Genomic DNA, 23939 nt, shown 5'->3' with positions numbered 1-23939 from the left:
AAGTGATCTACAATGTATGAGATTAAAAAAAATTAATATCTGATAACAGCACAAAAGCTGTGAGGGGAGAAATGGAAGCACACTGCTAGCAGATTCTTTTATCATATGTAAAGTCATTTAAAGTCACACTGACAAGATTAAGATACGTGTAATAAACCCTGGAGCAACTAAGAAAATAACACACCAAATAATCCTAGACAGTAAACTAGTAGAGAAGTTAAATGTGAACACATACAAACACAGTCCCCCCAGTTAATCCAAAAGAAGGTAGAAAAGAAGAATGGATAAACAGAAGGAAAAAAAAAGAGCAAGATGGTATAAACAGAAAACAAAGAGCAATTTAACCCTGCCATATCAACAATGATATTAAGTGTAAATGATCTAAACACCTCAGTTAAAAGACTCAGATGGGAAGAATGGTTGGAAAATAAGAATCATATGCAATCTACAAAAAAAAAAAATAATTAATTAATATAAAGACAAAAATAACAAAAGTAAAATAATGAAAAAGGTAGGTATACCTTACTACCCTGATTTAAAAGGAAGCCGAAATGGCTATATTAAAATCAGAAAATACAAATATTGCTATTTTACCAGTGTTAAAAGAATCATTTCACAATCATCAAGTAGTCAATTAGTTAGAGAAATTAATAATTTTAATTGTTTATATACAGAATAACAGAGGTTCAAAAAACATGAAGGAAAAACATATATTAAAAGAAGAAATGACAAATTCATAAACACAATCAGAGATTTTGAACAAATTTCTCTCAACAATTGACAGAATGTTAGGAAATCAGTAAAGATATAGAAGACTTGAACAACATTATCAATCAACATGATCTTTGTAGGACGAGTCACCCAATGAAAGCAGATTACAGGTGAAAAGCTTACCAGATATTCTGGGCAATACAACAAATCTAAAAATTTTTAATGTGATTCAGGTCTTACAACATGCATTCTCGGACCACAAAGAAATCAAATTGGAAATAAACAAAAAATGAGATCTTTGGAAAATCCCAAATATACTGAAAATAACACAATTATATATAAACCCCGTGTCAAAGTAGAAATATAGAGATAAAGTATATTTGAACTAAACAAAAATGGAAACACAAATGATCTTAATCTGAGATGCAACAATAAAGGCTTATATTCGAAAAGAAGGGAGGTCTCAAATCACTGAACACAACTTGTAACTTAAGGAAATAGAAAAATGCAAGCAAATAAAATCAAGCAAAAAGAAGGAAATACTGAAGACTAGAGCAGAAATTACTGAAATAGAAAACAGGAAAAAATAAAGTCAGTGAGACCAAAGGTGAATCATTGAGAAGATTAGTTAGATAAGATTCTAGCCAAACTGATCAGGAGACAGAGAGGGGTAAAAACAAAACAAACAAATTAAAAAAACCACAAAAGACCAATATTAGAATGTCAGTGATAATATCACTACAGATTCTAACAATATTTTTAAAAATGATAATATAGTAATATAGTTAATAATCTTAAATGAATCAATTCTACAACTTAGAGAGACAGAGGAATAATTCCTTAAGCAACATATATGCAAAGGCTACTAGAGAAAAAACAAAGGAAATAAGCACAAAAAAATAGATTAAAAAAAAATGCAGTTAAAATCCTTCCCACAAAGATTTCAGTCCTAGCTTGCATCACTGGTGAATTCCACCAAATATTTAAGGAAGAATTAACATTAACTGTATACAAATTTTCCAGAAATGTAAAGAGATAATATTTTCTAACTTATTTTATGAGTCTAGAATTATTATGAATCAAAAAACAAAGATTTTACAAGAAAGCTATATAGCAATATCTGACATTGATGCAAATATTTTAAACATAATTTTAGCGCACAGTATCCATACCAATACCCATTGCTGCTGAGTCCATTCAGAGTCATAGCAACCCTCTAAGACAGAGTAGAACTGCCTCATAGAGTTTGAACATGTTGTTAGGGGCCAGTAAATTGACTCCGACTCCTAGCAATGCTATGTACAACAGAACAAAACACTGTTGTGTCTTGTGACATCGTCACAATCCTTGCTATGTTTGAGCTCATCCCTGCAGCCAGTGTGTCAATTCGTCTCCTTAAGAGTCTTTCCCTTTTCTCTGTCTACTTTACCAAGCATGATATTTTCTCAAGGGACTGGTCCCTCTGACAACATGACTGAAGGTGAGACCAAGTCTTGCCATTCTTGCTTCTAAGGAGTATTCTGGCTGTACTTCTTCCTGGACAGATTTGTTTATCCAGTCCACTGTATTTTCAGTATTTTTCACCAACACAATTTGAATGCATAAACTGTACTTCAGTCTTTCTTTGTCATTGCTCAGCTGCAGATGAGGTGATTGAAAATGCCATAGCTTGGGTTAAGGTTAGTCTTCAAAGTGACAGTTTTGCTTGCTAATACTTTAGAGAGGTCTTTTGCAGCAGATTTGCCCAGTGCAATACGATATCTGATTTCTTGACTTCTGCTTCCATAGGGGTTGATTGTGGATCCAAGTAAAATGAAATCCCTGAAAACTTCAATCCTTTCTCCATTTATCAGGTTGTAGCATATTGGTCCAGTTGTGGGGATTTTTGTTTTTGTTATGTTGAGGTGTAATCCATAGATAGTGAAGACTGTAGTCTCTGATCTTCATCAGTAAATGCTTCAAGCCATCTTCACGTTCAGCAAGCAAGGTTGTGTCATCTGCATATCGCAAGTTAATGAGTCTTCCTCCAATTCTGATCCCAGTCATCCGTCAGTGGTTTTCCTTTGGTGGCTTGTGTGTTGCTGTGAGGTTGGAAGCTATGCCACCAGTATGTCAAATACCGGTAGGGTCACCCATGGTGGACAGGTTTTAGGGGATGTTCCAGACTAAGACAGACTGGGAGGAAAGACAGGGCCATCCACTTCTAAAAAATGGCAACTAAAACCCTTATGAATAGCAGTGAAACACTGTATGATATGGTCCTAGCTTCAGTTTTGGATGGTAATATATAAAAGGCATACCTGGGTGGTTCAAATGGATAAGCACTGGCTGCTTTCTGAAAGTTGGTAGTTTGAGTCCAACCAAAGGTTCCTTGAAAGAAAGGCCCAGTGATCTACTTCTGAAAAATCAGCCATTGAAAACCCTGTGGAGCAGTGCTACTTTGACACATATACAGTCACCATGAGTTGGAATTGATCAGAAAACAAATGGTCAATACACTAAGAGAACAATACGTCATAAACTACTGGAATTTATCTCAGCAATGCTAGGTTGGTTAAATATTTAGAAATCAATCCATGCAATTCATTATATTAATATACTAAAAAAAAAGATACTGTATATTATATGATCATCTTGATATATGCAGACAAACATTTGAAAAATATTCAACATTTGCTCCTGACAGAAAGCCTCACAAACTAAGAACAGAAGGGAATATTTTCAATTTGATAAAGAAACTCTATAAAAAAAAAACTACTTTATGTGAAAAACTGAATGCTTTCTCCCTCATATCATGAAAAAAACAAAGATATCCACTTTAATAATTTCATTTAATATTGTATTGGAAATTTTAGCTAGTAAAATAATGCAGTAAATAAATGAGTGAATAAATAAATAAATAAATGTCATCCAAGTTGGAAACAAAAAAGTGAAGCAGTCTTTCTTTGTAGACAACATGTCTACAGCTATGAGAATAGCTACTGGAATTAAAAAATGAGTTTCACAAGCTTTCTGGGTGTAAAATCAGTATACAAATTTAAATATATTTCTACATACTTTAAAAAATACCCAAAATTGAAATGAAATATCAAATTCAACAAGTATAAAATTTGTTGACTGAAAAATACCAAATATGATTCAAATTAAAGATCTAAGTAAACAGTGGTATATCATTTCATAAATTGGAAGACTCACTATTGTTAGGGTACATTATCTTCAAAATACCTGCAGATTTAAAACAATCCCAATGGTAACACAATTGTAGATAACTACTTATGTAGAAATGGGCAGGCGGATTTTAAAGTTTATATAGAAATGTACAATATCTAGTAAAGGTAATATAACTTTGAAATAGAATAAAGAATACAGATGGAACCTGATTTCAAGACTTACTATAAAACTGTAATATGTGGTACCCACATAAAAGTAAAGAAATACCTCAGTTGAACAGAGTAGGAATTCTAGAAATACAGCTACACATGGATGCTCAGATTTTCCGAAAGGTATAAAGATAATGGAGAAGAGAATGTTCTTTTCAATAGTGATGGATAAAATGGACATTCACATTTCAGAAAATAAGCAAAAAATATTTGAAAATGGATCATAGGCTTAAATATACAACAAAAATGATAAGAGTTTTCAAATATTTTAGACAAAGTATTTATGATTTTTGGCTAATTTCTTAGCACACTAAGATCACACTACAAAAGAAAAAAGTTTGTTAAACTGGGCTGCAGAAAAATGAAAAATATATATTCTTTGCAAGATAATGTTATGGGAATGCAGAAAAACCATACACTTTGGAAAAATATGTGCAAGTGACATATCTGATAAAAAATACGTGTTCAGAACTGCTAAAACTGAATAAGAAGAAAACAAATTCACCAAATAAACATGGGCAAAAAATTTGATAGATTTAAGTAAATACTGCAACAAAGAATATATATGGATGGCAAATAAGACATGAAAAGATGCTCTACATCAGTGCTCATTTAAAAAGAAAAACAAAACAAAAAACCAAACTCACTGCCATGGACTCATTGCGACTCATAACTACTCCTCCTTGGGTTTCCAAGGTGGTATCTCTACTCCTTCCTAGGAGTGGCTGGTGGGTTTGAACCACCAGCCTTCTGGTTAGCAGTAAAATGCCTTAGGCACTATGCCACCAGTGCTCATTGTTGTTGTTGTTATGTGCTTTCAAGTCGGCCCTGACTCATAATGACCCCTCCATGGGTTTCCGAGGCAGTATCACTACAGATGTAGGATTGCCCAACCTTCCTTCCGAGGAGTGGCTGGTAGGTTTGAACCACCAGCCTTCTGGTTAGCAGTCAAGTGCCTTAGGTCCTATGCAAACCAGTGCTCATTAGGAAATGCAAATTAAAATCACAATGGGATACAATTACACGCTCTTTGGAATTGTAGAATTAAATAGAATGACCATAACAAAGATCTGGAGCAATGAGTTGGAATTGACTTGATGACAATGGATTTGATTGTTTTTTTTTTTTTTTTTCCTTCATATACCTCTGGTAAACCAAAACCAAACGCACTGCTGTAGAGTTAGATCTGACTCATAGTGACCCCTCTTTGGGTTTCCAAGGCAGTATCATTATGGAAGTAGATTGCCCAACCTTCCTTCCCAGGAGTGGCTGGTGGGTATGACCCGCCAGCCTTCTGATTAGTAGTCACATGATTTAGGTACTATGCCACCCGAGGAATGTAAAATTTGGCAACCATCGGGAAGTTTCTTAAAATTTAAATATATATTCCACCTCTAGATGTTTACCTAAGATTTTTTTTTTTTTTTAAATGCCTATGTCTGTTCAAAGGAGCCCTGATAGCACGGTGGTTAAGCACTCAGCTGCCAACCAAAAGGTTGACTCTTTGAATCCACCAGCTGCTCCTCCGGAGATGTGGCAATTTGCATCTTTAAAGATTTGTTATTCTTATTAGGTGCTCTGGGGTTGGTTTTCACACCTAGTGACCCTATGTACAACAGAACAAAACACTGCCTGGTTCTGGGTCATCCTCACAATCACCATTACGGTTGAGCACATTGTTGCAGCCACTGTGTCAACCCATCTCATTAAATGTCTTCCTCCTTTTTGCTGACCCTCTACTTTATCTGGGAGCTCTGGTAGCATAGTGGCTAAGGCACTTGACTGCTAACCAGACAGCTGGCGGTTCAAACCCACTAGCCACTCCTCGGAAGGAAGGTTGGGCAATCCTACTTCCGTAGTGATACTGCCTCGGAAACCCAAGGAGGGGTCGCTATGAGTCAGGTCTGACTCGACGGCACATAACAACAACTACTTTATCTAGCTTAATATCCATTTCCAGGAACTGGTCCCTCCTGACATCATGACTAAAGTATGAGAAGTTCTTTTGGTTAGCTAGTGCCGCTCTAACACAAGATACCACAAATGGGATGCTTTAACAAATAGGAGTTTATTCTCTTACACTTTTGGAGGCCAGAAGTCCAAGTTCAAAGTGCCAGGCTCTAGGGGCTGGGTAAAAGCCCCTCAACCTGGGGCTTCAGCTCTGCCTCTTGCTCCCAACCTATTGAAGCTGGAAGCTTTTCTTCACTCAGGCAGCTGCTGCTGGCTGCTGAGGCTGACAAACCCAAAGTTAACAAATAAATTGTCACAGTCCTAATAGAACCAAACCACCTGGCAGGCCTTTGATTCAAGTCCTGAAAAAGTCCCAAGATTGGCAGGGCAGCAGGGCAACATGGCAGGCTGCTGAAAAATGACTTGGCTACATGCAGGGTTCAAGTGTGCCATACACTGGAGACCTTCTTCAAAATTGCTTCTCATATACTGGATACAGCCTACATCCCTAAAGCAGCTACTCAGCTGCTCTAGTAGATTCCACCATGGAGTTAATTACCCATGTCACCATGGGGAATAACTACATCCAGCTGTGCAGCCACACCAGGCCTAAGCAAGTTGACAACAACCTTAACTACCACAGAAGCAAAGTATCACCATCCTCGTTTTTCAGGAGCTCTCTGGTTGTCTTTATCCAAGACGGATTTATTTTTTCTTCTGGAAGTTTATGGTTTATTCAATACTCTTTGCCAAAACCATAGTTTAAGTGCATCAGTTCTGTGGTCTCCCTTATTCATTGTCCACATTTCACATGCCTACATGGCTTGGGTAAGGTGTACCTTAATCTTCAAAGTGACATCTTTACACTTTAACACTTTAAAGAGGTCTTCTGCAAAAGATTTGCCCAATGGAATATGTCATTTTATTTCTTGACTTCTGCTCCCATGAGCAAGGAACTTGGGTAGCATAGTGGTGAAACCATTCAGCTGTTAAGGAAAAGGTCCAAAGTTGAAACCCACGAGCTGCTCCAAAGGAAAAAGATGAGGCAGTGTGTTTCCATAAAGATTTGCAGCCTTAGAAACTACAAGTCAGAATCCACTTGATAGCAATGAGTTTGGTTTTGGTTTTATTTCTACGGACTTTGATTTTGGGTTCAAGTAAAATGAATTCCCATAAAAATGTATAACCTTGTTGGAAAACCTACAAGGCAGTTCTATTCTGTCCTACATGGGTGGTATGAGTTGAAATTGACTTGACAGCAAAGGATTAAACAGCTTTATTTGCAATAATAAACAAATAAAGAAAATAGCAACAAAGCAAAACCCCCCCCAAAAAAAAATCCACTGAAAACAACTAAATTGTTCTTCAGCAATGGATAAGATAATAATTATGGATAAAAGAACAGATAAAAATAATTATGGCATTTCCATACAATGCAATATAACTCTACAGAGAGAGAAAGTCTGTAAAATTTGGATGTATTATTATAAATAATTAATAAACGATTAATAAATAATTGGATAGAAATCTGTAAATAAATGGATAAATCTGCAAATAATTATGCTCAGTGAACAAAATGAGTACATACAATATGACACCACTTACATAAGATTTGAGAAAATGCAAATCAATCTATCCAAAAACCAGATCCACCACCGTTGAGTCAATTCTGACACGTAGAGACCCTTTGGACAGAGCAGATCTGCCCCATGGGGTTTCCAAGGCTGTAAATCTTTACGGAAGCAGACTGCCTCATCTTTCTTCTGCAGAGAGGCTGGTGGGTTCAAATTACTGACATTTTTGTTAGCGGCCAGATGCTTACTTAAACCACTGCACCAACAAAGCCCCTTAAACCAATCTATAGTGCCAGCAAGCAGATTGAGGATGGAAGGAAGCAGAAGGTAGAATTACAAAGAAACAGAAGGAAACTTTTGGCCATAGTGTTTCATTATCTTGGTAAATTTTTTCTGGATATATACAGATGTTAAAAATTATCAAGTGTACACTTTCAATACATGCAGTTTCTGGTATGCCAATTATATCTCAAGAAAGCTTTTAAAAATATTTATGAAGATATATATTTGTTTGTGGGGAGATTGGGCTTCTGTCCCCCTCCGAGAGATCTCATGCATTACTGTGGCAAGGTTCATGCAACCTACCTGGCTAAGAGAACTAGAAGCCTGTGGTTTAGATCTGGACAGTGGCTGCAGCAGGTGTGGCTGCAGCAGGCTCAGTGGCCACAGGTTCAGCTGCTTCAGGTTTGTCTGCAGCAGACTCAGCTGCAGGAGATTGGGCAGCAGGTGCTGCAGATGCTTCAGGATTATTTGAAGGAAGGATGGAGGAGGAAGGCCCAGTATGTGCAGGGGGAGCAGGAGGAGGAGGAGGAGGAGGGACCAACAAAGTAGCTGAGGGAAAATTAGGAAAGGGATAGAAATAAGGGACCCCAGTAGGAGTGAGCACCCAGGGATATGGAGGTACCTGTGCACTAGGGTTAGCAAAGTCAGGGTATTTGGGAATGTTATTCTGTGAGGGATAGTAAGGAGGAGGGAAATAATTGGTTGGCGGGTGATAGGGGCTATTCAGAGATGGATTAAGTGGGTTATGATGGTAGCCAATGTAATCCTAAAGAAGGAAAGAAATCTATTAAAGTTAGTTATGTTTAGCCTATTTATATGTCATTCATGTTATTACTGTGATTACATACAATAAGTGATTATAGAATGTTTTTGAATTCCAATGTAGTCCTTTTCCTAAGGTTAAGGAGCTTTGATACACTTTGGCTAATGATTTCTTAAGAAAATTGAGTAAACCGTATTACAGGGAAATACTTTGTGTTTAGGCAAATAGCACATTAGAGCCTGTAGAATTCGCCAGCCCAGGTCAGCACAGATATGGAAGGAAACAGATTGGTGCTTCCAGGCCTCCTTTTTGGCATTACTGGCCTCCCATTGCCCTCAGTTTCCTCCAGGGCTCTAAAGTGCTGAATTGAAGCATTTACTTGGTTATATTTCTTCTTCCAAGTGTCTCATGTTCCAGATTTGTCCTTCTGAAGTCCTCCCCACCTTGAATCAAAGCTTCCTCTCCTTCAAGGCCAAACATTTTAAATTTTTATTAAGAGGGAAAGCAGAATGGATGTGGATGACTGACTTTCATATTTAATTTTCCCTATGATATTAGTGTTATAAATGAGGAGCTTATTAAAGTAATAGATGCATTTATTACCAAATTTTAAAAGATAGCTTTTAGTAGAAGGACTTCCACATTTTCTTCCAATTGGTTTAGGTTTGTCAGGTAGCCTTAAGGTCACAACACTATGTCAGAACTTAAAGAAAATTCAAATATTTCTTGGTCTCACATAAAGGAATGATTTTATTTCCTATCATAACTTTTTTAGTTTTCAACAGCAGGCCACTTATGATTTATATATCAGGACACTGGTTTCTTTTGTTACATAGCTCAATTATAATGAAAGGAATTTTAAATTTTGAAAATAGAAATATCTTTCTATAATATTGTAAGTTGTATTTTATATTTTCAGAGTCGCTGGGTGGTGCCACTGATTATTGTGCTTGATCATTAACTGAAAGGTTGGCAGTTCAAATCTATCCAGAAGTACCTCAGAAGAAAGACCTGGCTATCTGCTTCTGAAAGATCACAGTCATTGAAAACCCTACTCTTACACATTCCCATGGATTGGAATCAATTCCATGACAACTGGTTTAGTTTGATTTCATTAGTGCAAGTGATTCATGCACTCAGTGGCTAACTTAAAAACTGCATGTTCAGTCCACTCAGTGGAGCCCAGGAAGAAAGGCCTGGCAATCTGTGGAAAAAATCAGCTATTGAGAATCCTGTGGAGTACAGTTCTATTGTGACATACCTGGGGTCCTCATGAGTCAGAGTAATTGATGACAATTATTTTTATTACTATGTGTTTATCAGTTAACTTGTTGATAAGAGTTATTTTCTTTTCATGTGTTCTGGGTCGATTTATCAATAGATACCATTTATAAATGGGAGCTCTGGTAGCATAGTGCCTAAGGCACTTGACTGCTAACCAGAAGGCTGGAGGTTCAAACCCATTAGCCACTCCTTGGAAGGAAGATTGGGCAATCTACTTCCATAGCGATACCGCCTGGGAAAGCCTAGGAGGGGTCGCTATGAGTCAGGCCGACTCGATGGCACATAACAACCATAAATGGTAGACCCACTTTCTATATTTGTTGGAAAATACTTCCTGCTTTATTAATACTTTTCTCTGATGTGACACTTTACTTATATGACTAAATTTTATTTTAAACTGCTTAACCTAGCAGGCAGGCAGTGAACCTGGGAAAAAACAATCAGTAGGAATAAAAAACTAGATTTATGATATAAATATGCTTATACTTATACATGCATATTTAAATGGGCTCATTGCAATTGTTTTCCTAGATTTTCAAAGAAATACATGGTAATACTGAATTATTTTACATTATTAAAGAGATAATGCTATTTTAAATAGAAAATTAATAATGTGAAATAGATCTCAACATCTTAAGATATAAATATAAACAAAAATAAGTATACTTTACCTCTTCACTGGATGAGAAAAATTTCTAAAACAATAAAAACAGTGTTACTGTTAGATTTTATATCACTAAAAAAATCTATATTTACACATCTATTTACAACTAGAGTAAATAAGACGGAAAAAATACTTCGTGACTTGGAATTTTCTTTCTTAAACAGTATGGTTGTCCAACTTCTCAGTTTTTTGTTGACTATGTTGCAATTCATAAAAGCTTTATAGTGGTATGACGGGAAACTTCTTGTTGTTACGTGCCGTGGAGTCGGACCCGACTCATAGCGACCCCTCCTTGGGTTTCAAGGTAGTATCACTACAGAAGTAGATTGCCCAATCTTCCTTCCGAGGAGTGGCTGGTGGGTTTGAACCGCCAGCTTTCTGGCTAGCAGTCAAGTGCCAGGAAACTTGGCATACCAAAAATTTTATTACACTATAAAGAAAGTGCAGTTAATTAATGCTTCTATTCACTGAAAATGAATACTCTATGGTAAAAATCTTTAGCACAAATATAGTTTTATTCTACCAATAATTTTCTAGCAAATCAGAAAAGAGTAACATTAATATTTTAGCAGCTAAAGTACACAATTTTGTGTTATAAACAAATCAGTTTCTAAATATAAAACACACCTTGGTAGCACAGTGCCTAAGGCACTTGACTGCTAACCAGGAGGCTGGTGGTTCAAACCCACCAGCAACTTTTCGGAAGGAAGGTTGGGCAATCTACTTCCGTAGTAATACTGCCTCAGAAACCCAAAGAGAGTCGCTATGAGTCGGGTCCAACTCGACCGCACATACAACAACAAGGTAAAACATACACGCACACACACACATATACATATCAACAACAAAAAAGTTTTACCTCCTGAGTGAAGGGGAAACGCTTCTAAAAACAAAGGAAAAAATCTATTTTAATTCATTTCAAAATACCTGTACTTAGATTTCATATTGTTAAGAATTTGCATAACTTTATAATTATTATAATTTATTTTTAAAAAGTAAGTCACCAGTATATACTATTCGTTTATTGTTATTATTATCATCATCATTTTATGTTTTTGATCTACATAACTAATGACATTCAGAAGTTGTAATTTGGCTGGATGAATTTTGCTTTGTAATTTTCTATATTTACATAAATCTTCATCGTCTGAAAGAGGACTCAGCTTCATATTCATATATCTGGGTAGAGAATGGTATATGAATAAGAAGTTGAATACTCTTTCAGATGATAAAGATTTATGTATATGTAGAAAATTACAAAGCAAAAATTATGGCAGTGAGGTTTTTTTTGGGGGGAGGAGGTAGAGAATGAGATTTTTCTGATTTACATTAAGATAATTCAAACCTGTTGCCAGATTTTGTCGGTGTTGTGTGTATGTGTTTGTGTTGTCTGTTGCCACCTCTTTACAGTTCCAGAAAGGCCATATATCAATTTTTCTCCAATTAGAATGTTTATATCCATTTAGACTCCATTGAAGTCATTAAATTTCATAAAGTACAAGGATGTGACCACGTAACCAATGATGGGACTTCATTACTAGAAGAAGCCAATGTTTGATAACTTGATAATGTAATCAACTATTTGAAAGTTTTCTACAAGAAATTCTAGTTCTCTATATGTTTTTTAACTTCTCCAACCCACTGTCTTTCAGAATTCTCCTCCTTTCTTCACTGTTATCAATTTCCAGGAATTAAAACCACATTATTCTCATTTTAAAAATTTGTTTTGGGTTATTGGGTAAAACAAACTTCATGCCCACTAATATGTCTCTGCTATACCATAATAAACACCATAATAACAGATTAACACTAATATGTCCCACTATTATTTGATAATTATCCAATTGCTACAATTTTTAAAGTCTACTTACTCACCTTTTTTGCAAAAGCAACACACACGATGCAGGCCCAAAGAAGAAGCTTCATTTTGATTGATCCTAAGAACATTAATATTTAAAAACTGTTTCAGAAAATATACACTATATTTTAAAATTATTTTTCTTCTAGAGAAAGACACATGAATGCATGAGTTTATGGTTCTGAGCTATGAAGACCCTGAACAGATAATTTGGTCCTGCTATTTAGTTATTGTCAGTATGACTTAACAAGAATAGAACTAATGCCCAAATTATTTTTTTTTTTTTGGCAGAAAAAAACCTGAGGCAAATCCATGGACATTGAATCAATTCTGACTCATAGTAACCCTGTAAGACGTGGTAAAACTTCCTAATAGGGTTTCCAGGTCTGTTACAGAAACATTCTCCAGCTTTCAAACGGCTGTTCTTCTGGTTAGCAGCTGGAAGCTTTAACCACTGCATCACCAGTGCTCCTTTGGGCAGATATCCTTCACAATTGGTTTGTGACTAAGCTGTCTTTAAGTGGAATTCACTTGGGGATACATTTTGTACCCAACTTGTTCTCGAGGGCTTACCAGGTAATAAAATTGCTTGGAAGTACCCATTCTATTTATGGCTTCAGTGGAAGATTAGTATCATGTACTTGGAAAAATTTCCAGGCTTAAAAGTTTTTGTCCTTATGCCTTGTGGCATAAACCTTTAGGCCTTTGATAACTAATTTTTCCTCCATCTCTGAAAAGTAGTAAGGCAGCCATATATTTAGATGTGTTTTTTGATTAGGCTGTTAATTTTCATCAGAGAATATATAATCAATCTCTAGTTGGCTGATTATTAAAACATTACAATCTCCACTTTGACAAAATATATATACACAAAGATATTGTTATAGCATAATTTCACGATCTTGTGGAAATGTGAAATAATAAAAATGCCCAGCAAGGGATGTTTTATTAAGCAGTTAATGGCATAGCCAAACAAAAATATGCTATTTGGCCAGTAAAATATGGTATAAATATGTATTTGTTAACATAAAATCAGGTTCATGATCTATCGCTAAATAAATATTTAAATGTTAAGTATCATTTAATTATTATTATACCAAACCAAACTCACTGCCATGGAGTCGATTTCGACTCATAGCAATCCCCACTGGGTTTACAAGACAATAAATCTTAATGGAAGTAGATTGACCCATCTTCCTTCCATGGAGTATCTGGTGAGTTTGAACCACCAACCTTCTGGTTAGCAGTCAAATGCCAGAGCTCCAACTATTATTATAGGTAGTTTCTAATTAGATGATCGAGTGTTTTAATTTTTCCATGGTCTGTACATTTTTGTAAAATGAAAATGTATCACTTGTATGCTAAACATATTTTAATAATATGATGAAGTTCCAAGTGTTTTGATAAGAGGCTTTGAGTGCTTTCATGTTTAAAAATCTAGGTGGAAAAAAATATTTATTGAAAAGGTCTAGAAATTTTAAACACTATCCATTTCTCTAAAACCAAAACCAAACGAAACTCATTGTTGTCGAGTCAAATCTGACTCATAGTGACCTCCCCTCCTTGGGTTTCTGAGGCAGTATCACTATGTAAATAGATTGCCCAACCTTCCTTCCCAGGAGTGGCTGGTGGGTTTGAACCGTCAGTCTTCTGGATAGCAGTCAGATGGCTTAGTCACTACACCACCAGAACTCCCATATGTGTGTGTGTAAAACACAGAATTATTTTTAAGCAGTCTATTCCTCATTGCAGAGTATTTATGACCTAAATAGTAACAATATAAAGTTGACAATGCCAATCTTCTTTCTAAATTTATTGCTTTCATTACTATACTACTTGGGATTCTGAAACAGGAAACTTTAATTGGCTGAAGCCAAATTTTCACAAATAATTTTCCGAATAATTAAATAGAATTCTTCCCTTACCCCTGTTATTCTTCTTTTAGGAATCTATCAATGGTTCACAACTACAAATCTAGAAATAAAGAACTATTTGAGACAATGAATATATACCTTTTATAAAGAATATAAAAATAATGTCTTTTCCCATCAGAATAATTAACAGCAAATGAAGAAAAATGGATAATAATTTTAGAATCTTTACAAAATTCAGGAATGGGAAAAAAAAAAACATATTTTCAGTCTTTTAAAAGTGCTTCTTAGTCTCTGACTGTCTCTCCATTATACTCACTGTGTGGTAGAGTAGATAACAAGACCCTGAGCGTCCAACCTCTGCAAACCAGGGAAGAGTACAAATATGCATTTATTTATAGGCAATCTATTAAGTTTTATTTAACTTAGATTCAGTAAAGAACATTTGAAACAAGGGAGAATTTTAATATGGAAAAGAAAAAAATACCTTGTTTCCAGGATGGAAACTAATGCCCGCAGGTCCTGGTATTGATCTGGACAATATGTCTCACGTCCTTTTTACCAGAGGCATTTATAAGAAGTCCTAAATTTAATGCTAGATCTTTTGTTTTGAAATAAATCAGCATCAAATCTGAAAAAATAAGAACATATCAGTTGGATGGATTTGACCATGAAATTCACTTATTTTAGTGAACTATAAAAATAGGGAAGTTATTTTCCATAGTATGACACTAAAAGACAAATTTGGGAGCTACTTTAAACTTAATTCCTAAATATAACTTTGCAAATATTTATTATTTGACTGTATTATGGCATTGATTAGAAAGTATAATGAAGGGATCTTATGCTTTACTGCATCTTAGGTTAAGCATGGGATATATTGGAATAGGATAAATGTTTTTTTAAACTGTGTGGTGCTTCTTCCTGCATTACTTTTATAAATATGACTTTTCTCCTATGAATAAACATTAAAAACTGAAAGAGCCTTTCTACTCTGATATCATTTTTGACAAAAGAAATATTCCAGTAATATGTAATATCAAATAAAAATGATGATAAGACATAGTACTGGCTGGTAGTGCCTGACTCATATATCTGAATAATATTAAATGCCTTTTAAGATAATAATAGCAGCTGTAGTATTTGTCAGGAGATAAAGAATATTCTCTTCCTAACACATAATTTTATACCTTTTGAACTAGATCAACCAGAACAGTTACACTAACTGCCTCACAGAGGAAAAATTGCTCGAGTTCAAACATAAAAATAATCACTTCATTATGAGGTACTTAGGAATACATCTAACCAGAGACACAAAAGACCTACACAAAGAAAACTACGAAACACTGCCAGAAGAAACCAGAAGAGCCCTACATAAATGGAAGAATATACCATGCTTATGATTAGGAAGACTTAATATTGTGTAAAAATCAATACTACCCAAAGTGCTCTACAGATATAATGCAATCCCAGTACCAGACTCCATCACCTTTCTTTAAAGGATGGAAAAAGTAATCATTGACTTTATATGGAAAGGAAAGAGATCTCAGATAAGTAAAGAACTACTAAAGAAGAAGAATAAAGTAGGAGGCTTCACGCTCCCCAATCTGAAAACCTACCATACAGCATGGCAATTAAAGCAACCTGGTACTGGCACATAGACCAGCGGAACAGAATTGAGAACTCAGAAATACATCTATCCACCTATGGAGGGCTGATCTTTGACAGAGGGCCAAAAATTCATTAGGTGGGAAAGAGATAATCTCTTTAATGCATGGTGCTGGCAAAATTGGATGTCCATTTGCAGAAAAATGACCCAAGACCCATAACTAACACAATATACAAAAATAAACTCAAGTTGGATCAAAGACCTGAACATAAAAATCTAAACCCATGAAAACCAACAAAGAAAAAATAGGGACATACATAGGGGTTCTAATTCAGGGCATAAATACACTATTGACTATAACTAAAACTGCACACACACTAGAAGACAAAATGGGTGACTGGGATGTCCTAAAAATTAGGCACTTATGTGCATCAAAACATTTCACTGAAAGAGTAAATAGAGAATCCACAGACTGGGGAAAAATAATTGGCAACAACACGTGGGGCAAGGCGTAAACCTCTAAAATTTATAGAAAACTTCAATAACTTAGCAACAAAAAGACAAATAATCTAATTAAAAAAATGGGCAGAGGACATGAACAGGCACTTCACCAAACAAGACATTCAGACAGCTAACAAACACATGAAGAAATGCTTACACCATCATTAGCCATTATAGAGATGGAAATCAAAACAATGAAATATCATCTCATTCCACACTAACAGCAAAATTAAAAATAATAATAATAATGAAAAAAACACTAGAAACCAACAAATCCTGGCAAGGTTGTGGAAAGACTGGAGCCCTCATACATTGCTTCTGGGACTGTAAAATGGCATAACTTCTGTGGAAAACAATATGGTGCTTCCTTAAAAAGCTGGAGATGAAATATCATATGATCCAGAAATCCCACTACCAGGCATATATTCTAGAGAAACAAGAGCAGTGACAAGAACAGATATATGCACACCTGTGTTCACTACAACACTATTCACAATGACAAAAACGATGGAGACAACCTAAGTCCATCAACAGATGAATAGATTAACAAGCTATGGTACATACACACAGTGGAATACTATGCACCTTGCTAAAGAACAGTGATGAGTTCACAAAACATCTCATAACATGGATGGATTTAAAGTCCATTTTGCTTAGTGAAGTTAGATAATCACAAAAGGACAAATATTGTTAAGACCATTATTGTAAAAAGTCAAGAAAAGTGTTTCGCAAATAAAGAAATACTCTTTGATGGTTACTAGAGGTAGGTGGGGAAGGGAGGGTAAACCACTAGCTAGAGGGTATATACATATTAACTTGAGTGAAGAAAAAAATATCCTATTGAGAACAGTTCTACTCTGACATAAATGGGAGCACCATGGGTCAGAATCAACTGAAAAATTGAAATTTAATTCTGCGCTGCATAAGAATGTAAATCTACGTACTCACCTAGCATAGTTCCTGGAGGTAACAAGCAGTAAAAAGGTGTGTTTATCTTATCCAGACAACCTAATAAGCTAGAAAATATGTGCCCTTAAAACTTATATTTCTATTTATGTTCATTTATTGCATATATCATTAAAACATAGTGGAAATATCAATTATTTCATTATCTACTGAACTATAATGCATGTCTGGGATTCAGTAAAATTCAATAAATACAGAAATATTAGAAAAGAACAGAAGTTATGAAGTTTTAAAAGGAGTCTGAAGTTTTTTTTTTTTTTTTAATATCAAAACCAGACTAATTGTGACAGAATGTTGGAACTATCAGACAGATAACTTAAAGGAACTTTAATTATATAAGGAGCTCTTGTGGTATAGTGCCTAAGGCATTTGACTGCTAATCAGAAGGCTGGTGGTTCAAATGCAGCAGCCGCTCCACAGAAGGAAGACTGGGCCATCTACTTCCATAAAGATATACTGCCTTGAAAACCCAAAGGGTGTTGCTATGAGTAGCGTAGTGCCTAAGGCACTTGACTGCTAACCAGAAGGCTGGCAGTTCAAACCCACCAGCCACTCCTCAGAAGGAAGATGGGGCAATCTACTTCCTTAGTGATACTGCCTTGTCAACCGAAGGATGGGTTGCTATGAGTTGGGTCTGACTCGACAGCACATAACAACAACAACAATGAGTTGGAATCCAGTCGATGGCAGTGAGTTTTTTTTTCTTTTTAATTAATATGTTAAGGAGCTTTAGTGGCATAGTGGATAAAGTATTTGGCTGTTAATCAGAGCGTCAGTGGTTCAAACACACCAGCCACTCTGGGGAAGGAATATGGGGCAATCTACTTCAGTAAAGATTTACAGCCTCTGAAACCCAGTGGAGGTAGCAATAAATGGGAATCCATGATGCCAGTGAGGTTTTTTTTTTTTTTAATTGTTGTTGTTTATTACTAATATATTAATGATTCTAACAGTAAATGTAGACAAAATCACAAAGGCAATTTTTGCACAGAGTTGGAAACTATAAGAACCAAATTAACAGGTTGGAATAAAAGTACAGTAAGAGAAAACAAGAATACATCTGATAGGCTCATCATTAGACTTGACACAGATGAGGAAATAAGCAGAGAACTTGAAGACAAGTCAACAGAAATAATCAAACTGAAACACAAAGCAAACCAACAATAAAAAGTAAACCAGAACAGAGCATCTGAGAGTTGTGAGGCAATATCAGATATTCTAACATATTTGTAATTATAGTCCTACAAGGAGAAAAGAGACAGGAGAAATATTTGAAGGAATAATGATTGAGAATTTTTTAATTTAATGACTGAAATCAATACCACAGACACAAGAAACTTAGAGAACAGGTAAATACTACAAACACACATGCACGCGCGCACACACACACACACATACACACCTCTAACATTATTAAAACTGTTGGGGACCACAGACAATAAGAAAGTCTTAAAGATAGTGTGTGTGGGGGGGAAGTTTTGTGCAGAAGAATATGAGTAAATATTACAATGAACTTCTTTTCAGAAACCATGCAAGGAAGAAGAACACACAAACACACGCACACATGAAGAATATATTTAAACACTGTCAAACCAGACTTCTATGAGCAGAAAACATATTTTTCAAAAATGAAAGAGGCAAGATACTGGCTGCTTCTGGATATCCAAGGTTATTAATTCCTTGTACCAAAAACAGACCAAACTCACTGCCATCAAGTGAGATCTTAAAACAAAAATTAAAAGATGAAGAAATGAAGCCTTAAAGAACTATAAGGTCACTTGAACACAAATGGATGAACTTGAAAATACTTTCAGAGCCCTATTTAAGTAAGGACAACCACTGCAGCATATATGCGCTACATAATTCATAATGGATACAATGACACTGAAAATAAAGTGATTGCAGATGTAGGATGTGGTTGTGCAGTGCTTATTATTAAAACTGCAATGTTAGGAATAGGGTTGTGTGTTGCATTTGACACAGATGAAGATGCATGGGAAATATTCAATAGTAATGTGGAAGAGTTTGAGTTAACAAATGCTGACTATGTACTTATTATCTAATAGAATGTCCATGTCATTTGATAAAGTAATTACAAATCCTCCCTTGAGGACCAAGAATAATAAAGGAAAGATAATGATTTTTCTGAAGGCTGCTTTGGAAATAGTAAGAACAGTTCCATATTATTTACACAAATACTCAACTAAAGAACATATTCACAAGAAATTTGCAAAATGGAAAATCAACATAGATTTTATTACAGAGCTGAGAGATATGACATGCCAGCATCAAAAAATTTCATAAAAAGGATATCAGCAAACATTGAAGTGAACCTAATTTTGTTTTCTTTTAGAAAACCTCCAAAGTCAAAGACAGCTTAAAAAATAAGTAAAACAAATTTAAAAAATTATTTACTAAGAAAAAAGATGAAAGGAAAATATATTCTCAAACAAAAACTGAAAAGATATATTGTCAACTGCCCTACCATACAAGAATATTAAAGAAAATTACTCAGCAGCAATACTATAATACAGGTCAGAAACTTAGGTGTAAAGCAAGAAACAGATTAGGAAGTGAAATAAATGAAGGAAAAATAACTTTTTTTTTCTTATTTTTAATTGCTAAAGATAATGTATGATTTCAAACAAAAATAGAAAAAAATGTGTTTATAGTATCAGTAAAATATCTAATAACAATTGTACAAGGAATGAGAGTAATTCTTACAGTAAACATGAAAGAGTATGATACTATTTTAAGCAAGTAGACTCAGATTGTATAAAAATGCATATTGTAAACTCTGTTGTTGTTATGTGCCATCAAGCCGGGCCCAACTCATAGCGACACCTTCTTGGGTTTCTGAGGCAGTATCACTATGGAAGGAGATTGCCCAACCTTCCTTCTGAGGAGTGGCTGGTAGGTTAGAACCCCCAGCCTTCTGGTTAGCAGTCAAGTGCCTTAGGCACTATGCTACCAGAGCTCCTATTGTAAACTCTAGCACAATCATAAAAGGGTTTTTAAAAGATGCATAATAGAAGAGATTAGGTAGGATAATAGCAAAATAATCAAATTCAGTGGAGATAGGAAAGATGAATGAAGAAATAAAGGACAAAGGAAAATAGAAAACAGCTAGCAATATGGTAGGTTTTCATAAACCATATCAATAATCACCTTAAATATAAATGGTCAAAATATACCAGTTAAAAGACAGAGATTGTCAAATTATGCTTTTAAAAAGACCCAAATATATACTTTATATAAGAAACCTACTTTAAGTATAAACATATAAAATAGTCAGAAATAAAAATGGTGGAATATATACTGTGCAAACACTAACAACAACAACAACAAAAATCCAGAAAGCTGGAATAGCTATGGTATTTTCAGACAAAGTAGACTTCATAACCAAGAATATTATCAAAGATAAAAAGGGACATTACATAATTATAAAGGGACCTTTTCTTGAGGAAGATAGGACATCAAAATATGCATGGACATAAAAACATAATTTCTAAATATGAGGCAAAAATTGATAAATATGAAAGAAAAAAATATGCATAAAATCTATAGTAGAAGATTTAAACTTCCCTTCCTCACTAACTGAAAGAAGAAGTGGGCAGTAAATCAAAAAGGGAAAATGATCAGGTCAACCAATTTGATCTGATTGACATTCATAGATTATTTCATTGAACAACAGAATAATACACATCTTCTCAAGATCACATGGAAAATTCACTGCTGAGTGAAATAAGTCAATCATGGAAGGACAAATATAGTATTAGTTCATTATTGTAAAAAGTCAAGGAAAAGTTTATATATGGAAGGAAACTTTCTTTGTTGGTTACTGGGGGTGGGAGGGGAGGGAAGGGAACACTGAAAAAAAAAGAATTGACTCATATCACTTTAGTTTTGTATATATCACTGTATATAAATTATATTTCAATAAAATGCATTAGAAGACAAGATGAGGCTAAAAATGATGCTACACCTGCTTTACAATTAATTTATTTTTAAAAGGAAAAGAGACTGTAAAGAAATATGGCAGAATGTTAACATTGGTAATATTTGGTCATGATGACATGTGTCTTTTACATTGTTCTGCAAATTCTTCTGTACTCAATTTTTTCATAGAAAAATATATTTTAAAACACAACAAAAAGATTACATGGAAAATTCACAAGTTAGGCCATACTTGGGGTCATAAAATAAACCTTAACAAATTTAAAAAAAGAAAAATAATAATAATTATGTTGTTGATCCAAAATTGTTAAGCTAGAAATCAGTAACAGGAAAATATCTAAAAAATCTCTAATATTGGTAATTAAGTAACGTACTTATAAATAATTATTAGGCCAAAGACACCATCTCAAGGTAACTTATCTAATGTTCTTTTCTGTCCTTAGTCCTATAATATTCAGTCAAGGCCGTGTTATCCAAACTTTCTTATTTCACGAAATTTCCTGCTATCCGCTTCAGGGAAAACATGTCATGTTTGTTTGCTTTCTAAATACATTCAGATTTATTTGTCACAGTCCAAATTCCAAAACATCCTGGTGACTTTTTTTTTTTTTTTTAATTTTCATCTAGTAAAATTCATTCTAAATGGAAAACCATCCTACGGGTTTGACAAATCCATAGTCATATATTTACCACTATATTCCCATCACTCTAAAAATTCCCTTGTGCAGACTTTTCATAATCATTACCTCCCCTTTTCTCTAATTTCTGGAAAACACTGATCAGTTTCCCCATTCTCATGTTTTGCCTTCCCCTTCCATTTTTTCCCCTATCCTTTCTACTTTCTTTTTGTAAAATTCTTTCTTCTATCTTCTCTTCCTCCCTCCTTCTCTTGATCTTTCCCTACCTTCTTTCTCCCCTTCCTTTTTTCCTTCATGTTGTCACTTAAGCAATGATTACTGAGTACTATTATTACTGAGTAGTATCACAGGCCCTTGAGATACATGAGAAATAAAATGCAGCAGACGAAAAATAATCTGTGGGACTCTTTGAAAGATGGTAGCATGGGTAGACCTTAAATTCTGACCATCCCACAGGAGCACCAAGAAAGCAATCAGAATTCTGAACTCAACTCTGAAAAAGTAAAGAAGGAGGAAGATTATTGCAACAACTAACCACAAACTGAAATAATAATAATAATAAAAAGGTAATTTTTCAATGATAGGAAATTTTTTTTTTCTACTGTACCTACCCTTCTCCTGGTATGTAAACCAGGTACCTGTGGAACTGCAGGCAAACCACATCTTGTGTTCACAAAGAAAGGGGTCTGATCCCTGGCTCTGACGTGAATAGGGCAGATTTTGCTGGCACTGTTCAATGTCCCTGTTCTAAAAGGTCAGGGAGCTGCCCGAAGGATTGAAACCTCAGTCTGTCCTGAATCAAAACTCTAGTAAGATGAGGTAGGAAGTAGTGAGAAGTATAAAAGTTGTGTCCACCTAGAATTAAACATAGGCATAATACTTTGGAAATCTAATTTTCAGCAATGTAGTCTTATATACCTAAGGTTGTTGTTATGTGCCGTCAAGTCAGACCCGACTCATAGCAACCCCTCCTTGGGTTTCCGAGGCCAGGCAGTATCACTACGGAAGTAGATTGCCCCACCTTCCTTCCGAGGAGCGGCTGGTGGGTTTGAACTGCCAGCCTTCTGGTTAGCAGTCTGGTGCCTTAGCCACTATGCTACCAGAGGACCTACCAGAGCTCTGATAGTGTAGTGGCTAAGGCACTTGACTGCTAACCAGAAGACTGGCGGATCAAACCCACCAGCCACTCCTTGGAAGGAAGGTGGGGCAATCCTACTTCCGAAGTGATACTGCCTCAGAAACCCAAGGAGGGGTCGCTATGAGTCAGGGCTGACTCGACGGCACATAACAACAACAACAACAAGTCTTATATATGACATCAAAAGCATGAACAGCGAAAGAAAAAATAGATAAATTGGACTTCATCAAAACTAACACTTTCTGTACCTCAAAATACTTTATCAACAAAATGAAGAGATAATTCACAGAATGGGATAAAATATTGGTAACAATATATCTGATAAAAGTGCAAAATAGAGAATATATAAGGAACTCCAATGACTCAATAACAACAAGATAATTCAATCAAAAAATAGGAAAAGATATTTTACCAAAGAAGATGTACAAATGGCCAATGAGCATGTGAAAATATGGTCAACTTCATTGGTCATTGTTGTTGTTGTTGTTGTTAAGTGCCGTCGGGTCGTTTCCTACTCATAGCGACCCCATGCACAGCAGAACGAAACACTGCCCGATCCCGCACCAGCCCGACAATCCCTGCTATACTTGAGCTCATCATTGCAGCCACCATATCAATCCATCTCGTTGAAGGCCTCCCCTTCTTTTGTCGACCCTCCACCCTACCAAGCATGACATCCTTCTCCAGGGAATGGTCCTTTCTTACAACATGACCAAAATAGGTGAGACGAAGTCTGGCCATTCTTGCTTCCAAGGAGCATTCTGGCTGCACTTCCTCCAGGACAGATCTGTTA

At 35.3% G+C, this 23939-nt stretch overlaps 1 pseudogene; it reads left to right on the top strand.

The window, feature by feature from the left end:
- Window positions 1-8167: 8167 nt before the first annotated feature.
- LOC103198639 lies at window positions 8168-19794 on the top strand (annotated as a pseudogene).
- The last annotated feature ends 4145 nt before the right edge of the window (window positions 19795-23939 follow it).

This window comes from Orycteropus afer, unplaced genomic scaffold (genome assembly GCF_000298275.1).
Source record: "Orycteropus afer afer isolate SDZICR_OR568_19922 unplaced genomic scaffold, OryAfe1.0 scaffold00098, whole genome shotgun sequence".
In the NCBI taxonomy this organism is placed as follows: domain Eukaryota; kingdom Metazoa; phylum Chordata; class Mammalia; order Tubulidentata; family Orycteropodidae; genus Orycteropus; species Orycteropus afer.
The sequence above is the reverse complement of the archived record's forward strand: the minus strand, read 5'-3'. Positions and strand labels throughout refer to the sequence as shown.